The following is a 17549-nucleotide window of genomic DNA, read 5'->3' on the forward strand; positions in this document are numbered from 1 at the left end:
TCATCGGAGAGCCAGGAAAATAATAATTTGGCTCGGAGAAAAACACCTCGTAGTCTCACTGTGACATACGTTTTCTAATCAAAATAACAAGAGAGAAAGTGAACACTGAGCCCTTTCGGTTTGCAACCTACTGCAGTATTTCCTATTTGAAACCGTCTCCTCTACATATGAGGCTTATGTTACATATGACGTTTATATTAAACCGTCAAATTTACACTTCTAGTGGTAGATGCCTGTATTTCGTGACAAAAAGATCTGGGCACGCCTTGTACTCCACTGCGGCATATGCTTAGGAAATAAAATAAATTGTCAAATAAATCGTGGTTCGCGCGAGACTTAGCTTTTTCACATCCACAGGAACCCAACCGCCAGAAAATGCAGGGACGAATGCGGGCGCTCCTGTATTGAAGTGCCGTAGGTGCAAAAGGGACCCTTGCGCAATCTTTATGTTCAATGTGGTAGGATAGTGGTAGTACCAATCAATGGAAATCACGTCATCTATGTACCATGACAGCAGAGTATGCTTGATCAAGCTCCACCTGTCCAAGCATACACGAAATGTCTTGTGTTCATGTGTGCATTGACTTGGTTCTATCTTACCTCCAAGGTCATGACGAGGGGAATAATTTCAGGATGCTCGCTAATGATCAAGGTGTGGACTCGCATGTCGCTGTTCACCCAAGCTGAAGAATACTGGAAAGTAAATCCACGCCTGTGTTGACTAGACGAAGCAGATCCAAATGAATCCTAACATGCTTTCCACAAGCAGCTGATATCGCTATGAGAGTAGGACTCCCGCCACACTCCATTATTCACCCCAGTGTCTGGAGATATGTGGACTTTGTAAAAAAAATATAAAAATAACAATTCTAGAACAGCTCATCATTTCATTCCATTGTGCTGCTTTAGTGGCTGCGTGGATGAGTAACACTCAGTTGCAGAAGCCCATGCACTGAAAGTGCAACACAGTTATGAGGGTGAGTCGTATACGTCACCATTATCTCTAGACCAAATCCATGTCTAGTCAAGCATTCATGTGCTGACTACCGACTACATGCTGTTCTACTTTCAACTAGGTATCATGCACTGTATATCATACACGACGTAAAGTTAGTTTTTTTAAGTCTACGTTTTCAATTCCTGGCTATGCTTTCGACACTTTTCGGGATAAACCATTGGGCCAATTTACACATTAAAGCTTTGCAAGCAATCTACTTCTACATGTACCTCTGTTGAATTTTCTCTCTATCAATCTCTCTCTCTCTCTCTCTCTCTCTCTCTCTCATTGATTTTCTACCCAAAGGAAATTTGCCTTTACTACCCGGTGGTCATTCTGTCCACCATTGGCCTATTGTTGGATGTTATTGGTGCAGATAGATATTGGCATGGCATCGCTTGAAAGATGTCAATGCGGATACTGCTTCATCTTGCGCTTGGAACAAGTCAAAAAATATCAACACGAAAAACAAATTAATAAGGACGTGACACTGAAGCGAGTATGAAACATAATCCTAAATATGCCCAATTTGATCCCCTGATGTCATTGCCGTTTCCTCAGCATGGATGCATGTTCAGGGAAGAGTTACAATGTAGATCAGTGTGAAAACCATCTTGCACATTTCAAACCTAAGAGTTCTGTGTAGTTATAGAGTTTAGTTTAGTGACTTCAACACGACATTTTGCCCTTTCTTGACACTGGATAAATCATCAATTTCAGCGTTGCTTTTATTGCTGGACCAATTATTTTGGTTCAAAATTCAGTGCGGACTTTAGCTGGGAAAAAAGAAAAACATTCAGCGCTGAATTTGGTGCCAGTTTCAGCGATGAATTAGGTGCTGAAACGGAAAAAAATATTCATCCCAACAATTTGCTGTTAATTTCAACGCTGAAATTCGCGCAGATTTCAGCGCTTACTTTGCCGCTAGAAAAAGGAAGAAATTTGGAAATATCCCCATCGACAAATTCAGCGCGGAAATTAGCGCGAACTTCAGCGCTTACTATGGCGCTAAAAAAAGGAAGAAATTACACTTCACCTTTGACAAAAACGACAAAATCGACATCGACAAATTCAGCGCTTACTTAAGCGCGAATTTCAGCGCTTGCTTTAGCGCTAAATAAAGGAAGAAATTACAAAATTTGGAAATATCCCATCAAAATATTCAGCGCTGAAATTCGCACGAATTCGAATTTCAGCGCTTACTTTAGCGCTAAATGTAGGACAAAATTCGGAAATATCCCCATCGACAAATACAACACTGAAATTCATAATAATTATTCCCGTAGCTATGCAGAAGACGTTACTTCAGTAACGTCTGGTCCTAGCCAGGGTCCACACAGATTTAATTTGGTGTTTGTTTGTGTGTTTGTGTCACGCCTGGAGCTATCCCGTATCTGTCCCGTATCTGTGACTACAAAGGCTCTACAGGATTGTACATAACAGCTGTCCACAATATTTGCTGGCTCCCGTATCTGTCCCGTACCGTACCAATATTCGTCGTATTATGTATACGACTCCCTGATATAGAGGGAGATTTGGAAAGAAATAGGGAGACGAGGAGGAAATTAAATTAGAATAGACGCCGAATAGGTGATAGGATGCGTCAGCAAAAACATACTTTGGAAGAGAAATCCCGTCGTCTCCAAAATAAGCGTGAACGAGCGATTCAGTGCCGGTCACAGGAAACGTCGGAAGAGAGATCCCGTCGACTCCAGAGCGCCCGTGATCGGCAGAGTCAGCGCCGGTCACAGGAAACGTCAGGACAGACATCCCGTCGAGTCCAGATCGCCCGTGATCGGCAGAGTTAGCGCCGGTCACAGGAAACGTCAGGACAGACATCTCGTCGACTCCAGATCGCCCGTGATCAGCAGAGTCAGCGCCGGTCCAAGGAAACGTCAGGGCAGACATCCCGACGAGTCCAGAACGCCCGTGATCGGCAGAGTCAGCGCCGGTCACAGGAAACGTCAGGGCAGACATCCCGTCGAGTCCAGAACGCCCGTGATCAGCAGAGTCAGCGCCGGTCACAGGAAACGTCGGACGACACAAATGCAAGAAATGAGCATAGGAGGCTTAATCGTGCTGATTCGCGTCATGCTACTGCAGCTGCGCACATGGAAACTGTGCGATGCATGTGAGAGCAAAAAATACCGATCGATTTTTTTAAAACTCCAATCGGCCAAAGTTTAATGACGGCGAAAAGTTTCGTTTCTCATCGGCCAAAGTTTCTCATCGGCCAAAATGTGTTGATGTACAGTATAAGAAGATCAAAAAGAAAAGAAGGAGCAAACCAAAAGTGGATGAAATTAGAGAAAAATAACAATCCGAAATAAATTCTACAAATACTTTTGCCTAACTCATATTTAAACTGATCGAAACGTTTTTGCAATACAATGATGTGGCGAATCAACGGAAAAAAACATTTCCATCAGTTTAATAACATGTACGATGAGGTAGGCAAAAAAGCATAGCGTAGGGCCCTGAGCTTCCAAGCTCTCTTGTCTACATCGACAAGTTTTAGCACTGGATTGCGAATGAATTTCAACATAAATATCTATCTCGTAAAAATATTTAAAAAAATGGATTAGATATTCCCATTAAGCCGATTCAAGGCTGACTTCAAACATGGATTGGGAGAAATAAGACACTGTAACATATCTATATGCCAAAGGATCAATTTCTGCTGAAGAATAGTTTGAGATTTCCAGGGAGTAGTTGGTGATAGGACTGGTAATAATACTGGCTGGACAAACTAGGGTCCGGCGGATTCTGCCGGCAGAAAAATTGGCAGAATTCGGTACTTTTTCTGGTAAGTTTCATGCATGTTTGGTATGTGGGTAAAAAAAGTGGAGCAGAATTCGAGGAATTGCCTGCCATAGGGTTTGTATGGTTCTGCCAATTTCACTGCTTTTCGAGCAGAATCCGCCGGTCCCTAGTGTCTGACAAATTAGCCCAACTCCATCTTCAATAATTAGTACTACTGCTTTTGAGCAGTGAGGTTCAAGCAACACAACACAAGCTGTTTTACAAAACGTACTGCTGTGGACAGAGAAATCTGATGGAATGAACATAGCCAGTGGAAGGTTCGGGACCGCTGCCCTTACTTGCTAAGTTCGTACACGCAGCGTAACACTGTAAAATATGGACAAGCAGTGCTCACAGCTGCATGGCTCTTCTCGACGACCCCCCACTCCACACACATATAAAGGTGCCCCCCCCCCCCACACACACACACTTACACACACTTACACACACTTACACACACACACGCACACATACCCTGCCTGCCCCCCCCCCCCCCCAACCAGTCAAATCATTATCTGAAGAACACCAAAAACAAGAATGAAGGAGAGAGGTGTAGACGAGAGAGAGAGGAGTGAGACAGAGGGGGGGGGGGGGGGAGACAGGAGAAAGGTAAAGGAGAGGCGAAGATTTCCAGGTCATTCTTTCACAAGGTGGCACATGAATCGTAAAACAACCGGATAGGAGAGAGAGGAGAGAAAATCACGAACATCCAACCCAAACATGAGATGGTTTATGCTGTCATTGTACGGCCACTGCCGCAGCTATCTATGCACACACCTGGGTACTTCCTCGATAAAATGCTCTGACACCTTTCAGCCACATTGTAGGCAACACACTGCAGGCATTGTTCGACCACTGGTTCAAAAATCTCTACACACAACTGGGCATTTCCAGGATAAAATAGCTCTGGCGCTTTACAGCTACATATTAGATACACTAGTACAATAGTGGTACATGTCGGACCCCACTGATGCACATCTTACAATTGGGCGCGCTAGCTGACTGCGTCATAGATATTGTGTGATGCTGAAGAAGATGCAGAGACTTATACAGTAGAACAATTCATGCTGCAGGTCAAGTTAACGTGACACATTGCGCAGTTTATCTCACAGTTTACCTATGTGGTGAGTATTGGGTCAAGCACGTCAGCATCTTGTGATGGTTTGCCTTATTCGGCTGTAGATTTGCACCTTGCTGTGGGCTAAGGCACAACAATATAGGGCACAGCATGTCTTCCTTTCTGGCACTGGCAATTTGCCTGCTAGTGTAGCAGTGCTGAACAAAAATACCAAGCAATAGGAACATGTTCATCACACCGACACACATACACATATTTCCACATATCCGCAAACACACACCACGGCACACATTCAAATACACATGTCAGCACGTGAAAGCACATGCAAAGACACGGGAAAGAAGATGACAAAAATCCTTTTAGGATATCCATTCTGGAACTAGAGTACAGAATCGATCATGAACAACAGATGTCCTAGTACCAGTTCAAATAGTCAGACAAGCACAATGCACAGATACCTGCGTGTTGTCCATGTACAGCCGTCACCGGGATGTAATTTTCCCGGTATAAGCATGCAAAGTCCTACTTACTGCCAAGAGGTGTAGCTTTCAACCAGACGTCACAACAACTGACCCCAAATCTTCAACCACAAATTCACACAAAATGGCTCTAGTGAGTGTATAACGCGCAGTCAAATCGGGAATATTTGGTTCTGAAATTGACCTCGTCAAAGGACGGTGAAACTCAAGAATATTTTCCAGTAAGTCAGAATATGACTTTGAAATGAATGGAAGTACGAACTGTGAACATGAAAACAAAGGTGTTTCGTCCCAGGACCAATCAGGATATCTCACTCGCTCCGTACGACACAGGGCTTTACGTGTGGTGCGCACTTGAACTCTTGAACTCTAACACTTTTGTACTAGATTCTCGTATTCGGTGTATAGTGCGCACTGCAGATTTGAGCTTCAAAATTCACTGCTCACGGTGCGCACTATACACCGGCAAATACGGTACCAGTTAACAAAATGTCACATTTCACTTGAGACTCAATTTGACTGAATCCTCCGCATCCGTAGGAACGCCATCGACCTGCAAAGATTTAAACCGCAAGTGCAGCTCCTAAAGCGGTGGGAGGTGACTAGATCAGCCCACCAGCAAAGTGGTCAAAGAACTGAAAATCGAATTTGCTGAATCCATGTTTCCCACATGCCAGGCCACAAGTTCACAAAAAAACTCAAAGGGTCAAACGGTCGTAGTCTCCGCACGATGAAGGCTTCCTGAAAATTACTGCTGGGAATGTCTTGATGTAATACCCCACAAAGGCAGACACTCACGTATAGGCTCTTTCCCAAACATACGCACAGAGGACAAGCACACGCAGAGAGCACAAACATAAACACACGCACATTCCTGCAGACACGCATAAATACACGCGCACGCACCCATGCACACATGATTTCCTCACACTGTTGCACCCAGTGTAACACAGGTCACATCACTCACCTTGTTGAAAGCCTGGATAGATACGTCACGGTCGCGTTAGCCACCGACACCGACATCCCTCACTAGGTTGTGAAGATAGCCGATGAGGATACGGTCGAGCATGACATCTGGGTTTCGGAAAGCTCCTCTAGATGGTCTAGGCCAGCAGCACACGCATCTTGTGATCGGAGATACACAACGTTGGCCGTGTGATGTACGTGATGGAATGCGTTTCAGTGTATCGGGTTTAGATACTGTAGTCAATCAGGATCCGCGATCGTTTTCTGGACATTGTGTTCCGCGTAGTAAGTGGTGTTTGCTACCACGGTAACCAGTCTCTGTTTTACGTGCTGGAGAGTGATGCTCAAGTTAGCTCCCGTGGGAGAGCATTGGCCCACACCACAGAGAATAGCGATGGTGGCTGTAGAAGATGGGTGAACAGGGACATTCTGGTAGCCTTTCTCTGCAATGTTTATGGTCGCATAGCAAAGTGGTACACTGCTGGCGTCTGACACTTTCTGCACACGACTCAGACGTAGCGTAGAAGGCGAACTAATCTCATCACATGACTGGTAGCAGCTGGCTATGAGTATATGCAGACACTGGTCTTGCAATGGGATTACCTACGGGGCAACAAACACAGCAACATGATTGCACATGCACGTCCACATGAACATCCCGGCGCATGCAAACGCACACGCATGCAGGCACACACACACACACACACGAACCATATAATACGGAGCTAAGTCAAGATTATACATGATATATTCGCAATAAACAACCAGAGTATGTCATGAAGTACTGTCTTCATCAGAACATCATACAGGACATGGCATTGACTACAATATACCCTACAGAACGCTAGAAGAAGAGCCCTCGTGGAACATTGAAAAAGAAATGTACACGTGCCATAACTTACCTGTATAAATTCGATGCCATCTCTTGCTTCAACTCACAACAGCTCAGTTTGCAGCATTTCGTAGAACTTTTTCGCCTGTTCACGGCCAAAAGTGCACAGAATGCGGGAATTTGCACCCGAACTTCACCCCTGGACCCCTTCTTGCCGGACCACCCCCAACGGCGGTGCTAAGCGCCTGCGTTGACAATCTTGGGGGCAGGTGCAGAGAATACTAGCAACTCTTTTCCTTGGGCATCCCAGCGAAGCCATATCCGTTCCAGCTGAGTTGGTGAACTGAGTATGCGATCGATAGCCATCCACCTTTGAATAGTTCCCATAACAGCTTGAAATCAAGTCAGTCTAACAGTCCTGTACATAAAAAATAATATAGACAGGGAACCAGACACCCAGGTATTAGTTGTGACTATTGAATTCATTACATGGACTGTTTAGTTGGCTATTTCCCCCCCCCCCCCCTCCCCCACCATGTGGTTGCCCTTTAGCCTGATAATATCGATTTAGCTGTTCTGCGGTTTTGCAGATGGGAATGTCTATAGTAGCAAAGTCCTTTCTGGAAAGAGGGTCAGGAATAATGACTCTAGTGGAAGCTGAGGATGTTATTGAGAACTCAAGCACACTACAGAACATTGTCGGTGCACCACCGATTACTGGCAATCTGAACATGTATGTTATAGGGGCGATGCAACCAGCAGCTTCATGACTCAAAGAAAAGTAGGGAGCGCACATTCTCAATCACGGCGCACTGCAATTTCACAACTAAATTCAGTGCATCATTATAATACAGCTGTGAACTGAGTTTTGTATACCCAGTGCCCAGGGATAGAGTATGATTGTGTGCTCACCACTTCTCGTTGATCTGAACATGGACAGTAAAATGGAGGAGTAATCTGATGATTCAATGAATGATAATCGTATCATGGAACTTGCAAGAGTTATGGAGCTAGGCAATTTCCAGGCTAAGTGTGGAGAGGATGGTGAAGTTGCTGTCAGTTCTGATGATAGTGGGTGTGACGGCGAAAACAGTGCCAGAAAACTCGAGCAACGCGCTGGGTAACATAGACTTCTGTTGAGGATAGCCATCCTGAAATGCAACTTGACTCATCCTTTGACGATCACCCAGAGATCTCTCGCGGGATACACCCACATACCCCCCCCCAATGCTTCTATCAAATATTATACGAGAATATTAGACGAGTCAGTACCGCACTATACCCGCGAGAAGGCCAAGGACAACAGTTCTGATGGTAGTAGGTGGGACCGTGAAAACAGTGCCAGCAAACTGGAGCAACGCGCTGGGTAACATAGACTTCTGTTGAGGATAGCCATCCTGAAATGCAACTTGACTCATCCTTTGAGGATCACCCAGAGATCTCTCGCGGGATACACCCACATACCCCATGCTTCTATCAAATATTAGACGAGTCAGTACCGCACTATACCCGCGAGAAGGCCAAGGACAACATTAGCTCGGAGACCGTGAATCCTGAAAGATTCCTTGCAATGCCTTTTCTTACAACTGATCTTAGAGTGCCAATATTGAAATAGGCTTGAGCCCCAAGTGGTTGTTCTACATCCAGTACAAGATAATTGACAAGTCAGTAAGCAAGTCAACCAAAAATTCAAGCAAGTATTTACTGTTTACACATCCTCCTCGGCACTATCGTCGCTGAAGGAAGAGCTCAAAACATTCGTTCCGGACAGCTGCTGCATGTTTCACAGCTTGTTCCTCTTCTCCACTTCTCGAATCACACTCAAAGGCAGTGCGTACCTGTCACCTTGCCGCTCAGAAACCGAGTGAGACTGCCCGCATGTTGGCTGCAAGTAATATCCCTGTCCGTCGCAGTATTGCCTTTGTTTGAGACAAAAAGGCAACGCAACATCAGCAGAGCCCTTTTTTTCAAATCGTCTCTTGCTCTTGTCATACTTGCTGGTCAGCTTCCACGCGAGCCGCTTGTGCTTGTGCATGCGGCGCAGTGATAGCTTACGCTTGATGCAGCACCTGTGCATACTGCACCCAAGTCCTAACGCCTTGCACCAGTATTTTCGGCTAGGTTTCTGAAAGTCTTTTGCACGAGGGTTGCACTCAGGACTTTGTGTTTACTTTGATTAGCTAATTTTCCCAGTTCTCTGTGAGATTCAAAGTGTGTTCGCCGGATCGGTCTCACTTTCTGGAGATATCGACATGAGCTTCAGTTTCTTCGTCAGCGACTTGCTGGTGATAAGTCTTCACTAGGTAGGCGCTGTACTGTGCCAGCACTGAAATTCGGTACGTTGGTGGACAGTTTGTCATAACTCGTAACACTTTGTCCTTCTCCTTTTTTTTATCATAATGAATTTGGCTCACCATTCGAGTTCAACATTACCGCAATGCCTTGACATAATTATCGAGATCAAATTCTACAACATGCTTAAAGGGGAAGTTAAGGCAAAAATTAAAATTTCACCAGTTGTAGTCTTGGGGGTGCTGAGTCGAATGGTCTTGGTCCGAGAAAGCTGAGACGCTCCCTTCCTACTTGAATCCCAATCGAACTCGCGCACTTCCACCGAAACTGGGTGACTGCGCACTACTAGATGGGGATTTGTATGCAAAATGTCACTAAAAGCGCCGTTTCGTTCTTATAAAAGCACGGATGACCGCGATTGGCCCATATGTTGTAGTCTTTTGGACGCTGAGTCGACTGGTTTTGGTCCGAAAAGGCTGCGATGCAGCGTTCCTCCTTTATTCCCAATCGAACATAGTTGAACAAGCGGTCACGTGCTCCTGCGTACACCAGTCAGCTGGTCACCGTGCCTGCAGGGTACAACTTACTAGCATGTTTGACCTTTTTTGGGTGCAGTCCTGTCACTTGAGTTGAACTCGAGTTGAACCTTGGTGTGAAAGTTGTCGCCTGCTGGCGTGGTGACCAGGTGATTTTGGGCACCCAGGAGCACGTGACCACTTGTTCAACCATGTTCGATTGGGAATAAAGGAGGAACGCTACATCGCAGCCTTTTCGGACCAAAACCAGTCGACTCAGGGTCCAAAAGACTACAACATATGGGCCAAGCGCGGTCATCTGTGCTTTTATAAGAACGAAACGGCGCTTTTAGTGAGATTTTGCATACAAATCCCCATCTAGTAGGGCGCAGTCATCCAGTTTCGGTGGAAGTGCGCGAGTTCGATTGGGATTCAAGTAGGAAGGGAGCGTCTCAGCTTTCTCGGACCAAGACCATTCGACTCAGCACCCCGAAGACTACAACTGGTAAAATTTTGATTTTTGCCTTAACTTCCCCTTTAAAGCCCGTAACAAAGCCCTGGACAGGAATGTCAGCGAAGGTCTACAGTACGGCCATTAATCTTCAGATTTGTTATCAAATCAAGGCAAGCACAGTGCACATTGCACCCTTGAAACTGTACTGTTGTATCATTATATGCACATGCACTTGGAACTGTATGTGCACTGCACTATGTACTGTGCCAGTGTTTTCGCCCATTGGAATTCACATGGAGGTGGGTTAGAAAGCGTTGCCTGAGTGTCGGCGCATAGGACCTGGACAAGTGCATGGATAGTGGGCATTTTACTGGGTTATGGCTTTTTACGGCCACAGCTCACATGGAAGCCGAGCTTTCCGCGTGCGTAGGAACACCACCACCCTCCAGGATCAAGGCACAGCAGATGCTACTCCTAAGCGGTGGGAGGTGAGTAGATCAGATCCACTACAAAGATGACAAAGACCGAAAATCCCGTTCACTGCATGCATGTTTCCCTCGTGCCAGTTCACAAGATCCCTATCAACTGAGGGTCGAACACGGCTACGAAACCTACTCCCTCTCAAAAGAACTAAAGCTAAAAAATAAAAAGGTGATGTTACTCGACTTGCAGACATGTTAGCGATATTCAATGACGACAGAGCTTGAAGTATGGAGCATGTGTTTCCCATTATGTGAAATAAATGCGTGTTGAAAATTTAGGAATGACATAATATTCGGCATTTCAGTCACGTGACAGGACCTGTCAAATTTTGCTAAGGTGAGAGTGCGTACTTGCGTGGCACCAGTCAAGTACATGCGCAAAACTGTACAGGTATACGCTATACTTCGTTGTACGGGCTGACAGTTGTTCTTGTTGTTGTTGTTGTTGTTGTTGTTGTTGTTGTTGTTGTTGTTGTTGTTGTTGTTGTATACTTTATTTATAGTGGAAATCAAAACAGGTAAAATGCCTAATAACATTGGAATAACATAAATAATAACATTGGACCCACTGACAGTTGGGCGCATCGTGTTGCTCTGACGTTCAGCTTTCAGTAGATCTCACATACGTCATAGTGCATACATTTTCGCGAGTTGTAGATCACGTACACATCCAGCAAAGTGTTTTTTCACAAAGAACTGTTGTTTGCTCGCGTTTGAAACGTTGCTTTTCGTCTTCAGCGTCGTCTTTCCATTCGGAAACAGTTGAGTTCTTGTTTACCAGGGTTTGCGCATGGCTGCGCAAGGAGACATTATGGACATAGGCACTGAGAAGTATGCGCTTTAGGCGGAGGAGAACGACGATGCGTCGTCCTACCTGGGCGAATCCTCAAAGTGTACTGAAAGCCGAGCTTTGACACTGTTGCGCTGGAAGGCCTACTGATGTTTACGAACAACCAAAAGGCACAGTGACTGCCGGAGAAACCCTCCGATGAGGGGATGCTTTGATATACGCAGCCAGGTACGCTGCACCAAAATTTCAACGCTCAACAGCAGGCAATTCATGACTACTTCATGGACCAGTTGATGGACAGGGAGGCAGATATCACACCATGGAAAGAAGCTACCAACAGAAGTCCTGAGGAACTTCTTGCCAACTTGGAATCACTTGAAGTGGCATGACGGTGGGCACGAGTGTCCTGTGCAGTAATGCGCGCGCATACTTACCGTCCACTTCGCAGCGTACGGCGTACAACATGGAAGTTCTCTGTTGTTTTTGTGCCAGAAGAATGTTTTTATAGCTCTTTCGCTTTACGTAAGAGCAGTAGCCTGCGAGTATATCGTTATCAGACTATATCAGTTAATTTCACAGCAAACTGAAGCTGTTACTATGGGTTACTATGGGTTGCTATGGAGTTGCTATAGTGATTGTGGTCAAAATTGCCGTATTCTTGACTATTCTGAACTTTGATCTGTATTGTTTCGATCCATAAACGGTTGTTGGTGTAAGTGAGTGATGTGTGCTTGAAAAAAACACTCTGATGTTTGGTGACTATATCCACTGCTAATACTCCGGAGATGCTGTTGGTGCCACAAATTGTATCGGTTTCACCTTATGCAATTGCCTATCTTCAACCCTTCATATCTCAGTGGTATCACTGTGGATTTCAATAAAATTTTCTGTATGGCCTTGTGATACCCACCACCATCGATTACCTGGCGTCTGGTGAAGCCAGGGATCATTTGTCCAGTCAGGTCGGCAGCCTAACCGTCGGTAAGCTTGTGTTTGGATCCCGTTCTGCTCGATGTGGTAGATCACAAACAATTTGATATCGCACAAATTGATCTCAGCATCGTGCGTACGGTATTTTATATTCCGAAAATCCCAAAGTGTCTCTGTGTGGCCGTCCTATGCCACGAGAAACTCTAATCAGGCTCCTATGTCCTCTGCCTTCATGATTGAATGTCCACTTCGATTGAACAACGAACACAACAATCGAGGACGGCTTTGCAATGAAAAATACAGCTATACTGGAGCTGAAAAAAAGAAGAAAAAAAAACGTGCTCAGGATGAGACTCGAGTACACGTATACTCTCCCAGCAGGTGAAATGCAAATTTTTGTGAAAAATGGGTGTCGCCGACTGACCAGTAATTTCGCCTGACGCCCCAAGAGTGTGCAACTGCCTGCACAACCTCTATGCTGTGCTGCAACGGCAGAACTTCACATCACGTGACATGGTTTAAAAGGTTATGCTGGCAAACAGTGCAAAGTGACCACAAGAGAGTTGTACCCAAAGCTGGGTTGCGTACAACCCTGTATCTATCATGCACAGAGTGCAAATAATGTGTACGGGTTCATCACGTGATGTGAAGTTCTGCCGTTACAGACCCCATAGCTGGAGTTGCACACTCTTGGGGTTTATGAACTCTTGGTGTAAGTGAGTGATGTGTGCTTGAAAAAAAACATTCGGATGTTTTGTGACTACATCCACTGCTAATACTCCGGAGATGCTGTTGGTGCCACAAATTGTATCGATATTCGCCTTATGCAATTGCCTATCTTCAACCCTTCATATGAGCCTGGATCAGCAAAAACCATCACATGTGCAAAATTTTCGAAAAATATTTTGTGCTCCAAATTGATCCACAACCACTGATAACCAGTCTCAAGAAATTTTAGATCAATCACAGCACCGTAAGTGACCAAAAAATGCGGTACACCACATCTCTGTACAAATGTTGGAAGTGGCATTTCTGTGTAGGATGCAAGTATGAGCATTGGTACGTGTCTGATCCTGTTAGGCATTGCCATCACTCAGCCGGCTAACAAGGAGGAATTTTATAGTCCTGGGGGGGGGGGGGGGGGGGGGGTGTACTCAGACACTGGCTCGTCCAAGTAAATCATTGGCTTCACTGACTATCGCGCAGCTAACGGCATATGGCCAAGTTCCAGGGGCTGATATTGCATCCACACCAGGCTCTGTACTGATGCTCTCCAAGCCCTTCACTTCCATGAAAAAATATCTGCACACACGGAGTGCAATCACAGCAACTGTGACTACTTAGCACACAGGCTCATGAGCATGAGGTACGTACTAGGTGCAGATACATTCAACGGTTACCTGACCCTACAGGAACATATTTTTTGAAATATTTTGGGAGCTGCTGCATGGACCAAATAAATGTTTCGAGTAACATTGCTCAGTGTCCAAGCCAACGAAGCAGATCTTGTCTGGCGCTAGCTCTCGTTGCACTTCCAGTCGTGAATCGAGACGCCTTTGCTCTGCATCGTCACTGTCGATATCCGACAAACTTACTAGCAATCGCCATCCCAGTCATCACCAAAAAATGTCGTGTCGTGATTGGCGTCAACGACGATCGATGCGCGTGCGATGCTCGCGCCCCGCGATCGTACCTATTCTCCAGCCAACGACGATCGATGCGCGTGCGATGCTCGCGCCCCGCGATCGTACCTATTCTCCAGCCAAGCTCAGGTACGTGGGGTTTCCCATCCGTGTCTCCTCACTTGCCTGGGGCTTGCCTAGCTAGCTAGTCACTGACAAACAAACAAACACGGGCTTGTCAGGCGGAAAGAAAGACTAGTGACAAGAAAGACAGAAAGGTGGTGGGTAGTTGTTAGGTCCGCGACTTTTCTTTCGCTCGACTTCAACGTCACTTTTTGATCAACTTGATATCAAACACAAGCGATGGTTTTTGCTGATCCGGGCTCATATCTCAGTGGTATCACTGTGGATTTCAAAAAAAATTTCTGTATGGCCTTGTGATACCCACCACCATCGATTACCGATGATAAACCTGGAAAAAGCCTGATTTAAAAAATGGGGTGAAGTGCCTAATAACATGAACCATGCAGCCCAACGAATTTTTCTCAAAATGAGCCGCGACATCACAAAAGGGTGCTTATGGCACGCGACATCAAACTGCGAAAAACTCGTTTGAAAGTTGAGTACGCAATATTGAGAGTACACATTTTCTTTTTGAATTCGATCAGTTTCATTGCGATTTATCAAGCTTTTTGAATGCGGTTTTTGCAACACAAGCAGTGAGAATTCAGCCATTGCGGTGTATTCATAACTCAGTTTGTGACATTTTCGCCATAAGCACCCTTTTGCCATGGTGCGGCTCAAATATGTTAACATAAATTCTCTCCCGTAACCCCTCGCCTACTTTTTTGGTATTAACATTTAATTTTGTTTTCTCGACATTTATTTGTGCATTCCCATTGTGCTGTACTCGTATGTAGCCCACCACCGCTTGCTTGTAGAGGCCCAAAACCAAACGTCGTAGCTACTGTACTCGTAATAAAACAACAAGGCTAGCATGAAAATGTCCCACTTACCCTGAGTCTTACACGACTTCATCCTGAAGTCGAGTGGCATTGAGCGCCATTCCAGTCATCAAAATATTCTCTGACAATTCCAAAACAACGTTCATAATTCACAGGATTCCCCGTGCGAGCACGGAACGGCAAAGGCTACTTATTCGGAGCACAGCAAAGCCGGCGCCGTTTATATTAAAAGGCTGGGAACTAATGGTCCACAGAAGCAATGATACACAAGTCATAATTTCGTTTATACATCCGCCAGTCGCTGTGAAGACTGAAGATAAAAATAATTGAGATGAAACTGGAGTACTCAACTGAGTCGGAGCAGTGAAAAACGCAAGCGCCCTCACTAGTGCACCCTACACCCTATCGCGTACTACTGAAACCTGATTGTTCACACAGTCTACTGTTGTCGGTCTAGTCCCAGGCCCGGGCACTGACACTGAGCACATTCTGACAATGGACTGCATTTCACATTTTCAGCGCTGGCGGCGAGACATAATTATACATAACCAATCTGATCCGCAGCCGGGCTATTGGCGGTAGATCTACTAGTGTGGGAACTGAACGGATTTTGTCATCAAGTGTAGATCTACAGTGCGAAATAGTGGTTGCGACTTTGGGGATAATTTTTTTAGGAATGTGTTTGCTCCCACACTCTGGAGCTCTCGCGCTATTCCGTGGGCTTCTCGTGTGCTCTGGATGGCAGTCGTGGGTCAGTCAAGTGTCAAGTCAAGTCGGGGGATTAGCGCGAGCTCCAGTGTGGGAGCAAACTCATTCCTAAAAAAGTGTGGATCTAGATACATGCACAGCTACAGTGTTTTCCTCTCACATTGTTTTTTGATAAAATGTGTTATAATAACAAAATCGTCCTGTACCTCACCAAATTCGAAGCCAATACCTCGACAATTCTTTTAGCTGATTTTCCATTATTCTCCAATGTTGCAGCCGATTTTCGAACAGTCAGATGATTTTGCAGCCGAATCTAATTTGAATAGCCGAATTTGGGGAAAGCCTTCTCCATGCAAAGCCCGAGGGACCCGTTCAAAAAAAGCCTGTGAATACCGTACTTGCTCGATTAGAGCCCTCTATCGAATAGTGCCCAGTCTCTGAAAGCCGGTGAAGAAATAACGCCCTATCATGAATAGTGCCCCACCCCCCCCCCCCCCCCCCCCCCGAGCCCCCTGCGATTGTAACCAAGCTGATGGGCAAGTTTGGTGTTCTTTTGCTAATGTACTTGTCAATCTCAATCCCCTGGTGATTACAGTATCAATATCACAGATATTGTTACCGTTTCTGTAGAGTGATAGTTTACAGTAAACAATAAGCGTTGTTTTACTTAGCCTTCTTCGTCTTTATGCTGGTCCTTGCTGGATGACGTACATGTAAATGTACCAGCATTGAAGAACTGGTGCCCTCTGTGGAATATTGCCTCATCTGTGATAGACTTTGGAAAAATATTGCCCCAGGGGCAATATTCGGGCGACTAAGGTAATCACTTGGTAAGTAAATTTACAGCTCGGAAGGTGATGAGGGTGATAATGGTGGTGACGGTGAATGCAATGATGAGAAGAACGAAACGTAGAAGAAGACCTCCGGCGTGTTAAATCAACGAAGTCGCACCAACTTCTTCTTCACACGTTACTCGAAAAGTTCATTTCATTTGTTTCACCCATCCACCGTAATTTTCCCTATTTGCAAACGGGTTTACTCACAAAGCTAATCGAGTGAAACGAGAAAGTAATACCCGTAGCAATACTTGTCTTGCTCGTGAGGACTGTTCAACCTACATGTACATGCAGTTGTTTCACATACTTGAAGACGGTTGAAGTACAAGTACAATGTCATGTGTTTAAAGGAAGAACAATGGACCAATGAACTATGAGCTAGGCTATAATTTCCACTAACACCACCGGTTACTTGACAGTCAGCTCATGCGATAACTAAATCATTGCATGACACAGATCAACGGTACTGACTTTCCACATCTAACTAACTGGCTTCTTTTTTTCGTGCTTTAAATATTTGGCTCTCCATCCGAGTCCATCTTTATAAGTTTCTAATTCACATTATTTTCATGTTTCTTCTTGTATTCCCTATTGTGATGTATTTTCGAACTAAAGATCGTCACAGGAAAACGTTTTAAAATGTTTCTCTTGACACTACGCCCCAGCCACGCGACATTCGCGTTCTTTCAATATTAATTAATATACTTCTTGGAAAAACTGTGATTGCATCACTTGAATTATTGGGCGCACGTTCAGACGTGGTTTTCTCGCCCAGTCTAGAATTGCCCGTGTAAGATTGAG

At 45.1% G+C, this 17549-nt stretch overlaps 1 long non-coding RNA gene across 1 annotated transcript; it reads right to left on the minus strand.

The window, feature by feature from the left end:
* Positions 1–4426: 4426 nt before the first annotated feature.
* On the minus strand, positions 4427–15625 carry LOC135829673 (uncharacterized). The gene is made up of 4 exons (XR_010555890.1): positions 15256–15625; positions 7225–7572; positions 6324–6925; positions 4427–5074 (listed from the first exon to the last, which is right to left on the minus strand). It is a non-coding gene; the product is annotated as an uncharacterized LOC135829673 (long non-coding RNA).
* Positions 15626–17549: the final 1924 nt, after the last annotated feature.

This window comes from Sycon ciliatum, chromosome 13 (genome assembly GCF_964019385.1).
Source record: "Sycon ciliatum chromosome 13, ocSycCili1.1, whole genome shotgun sequence".
NCBI classification, from domain to species: domain Eukaryota; kingdom Metazoa; phylum Porifera; class Calcarea; order Leucosolenida; family Sycettidae; genus Sycon; species Sycon ciliatum.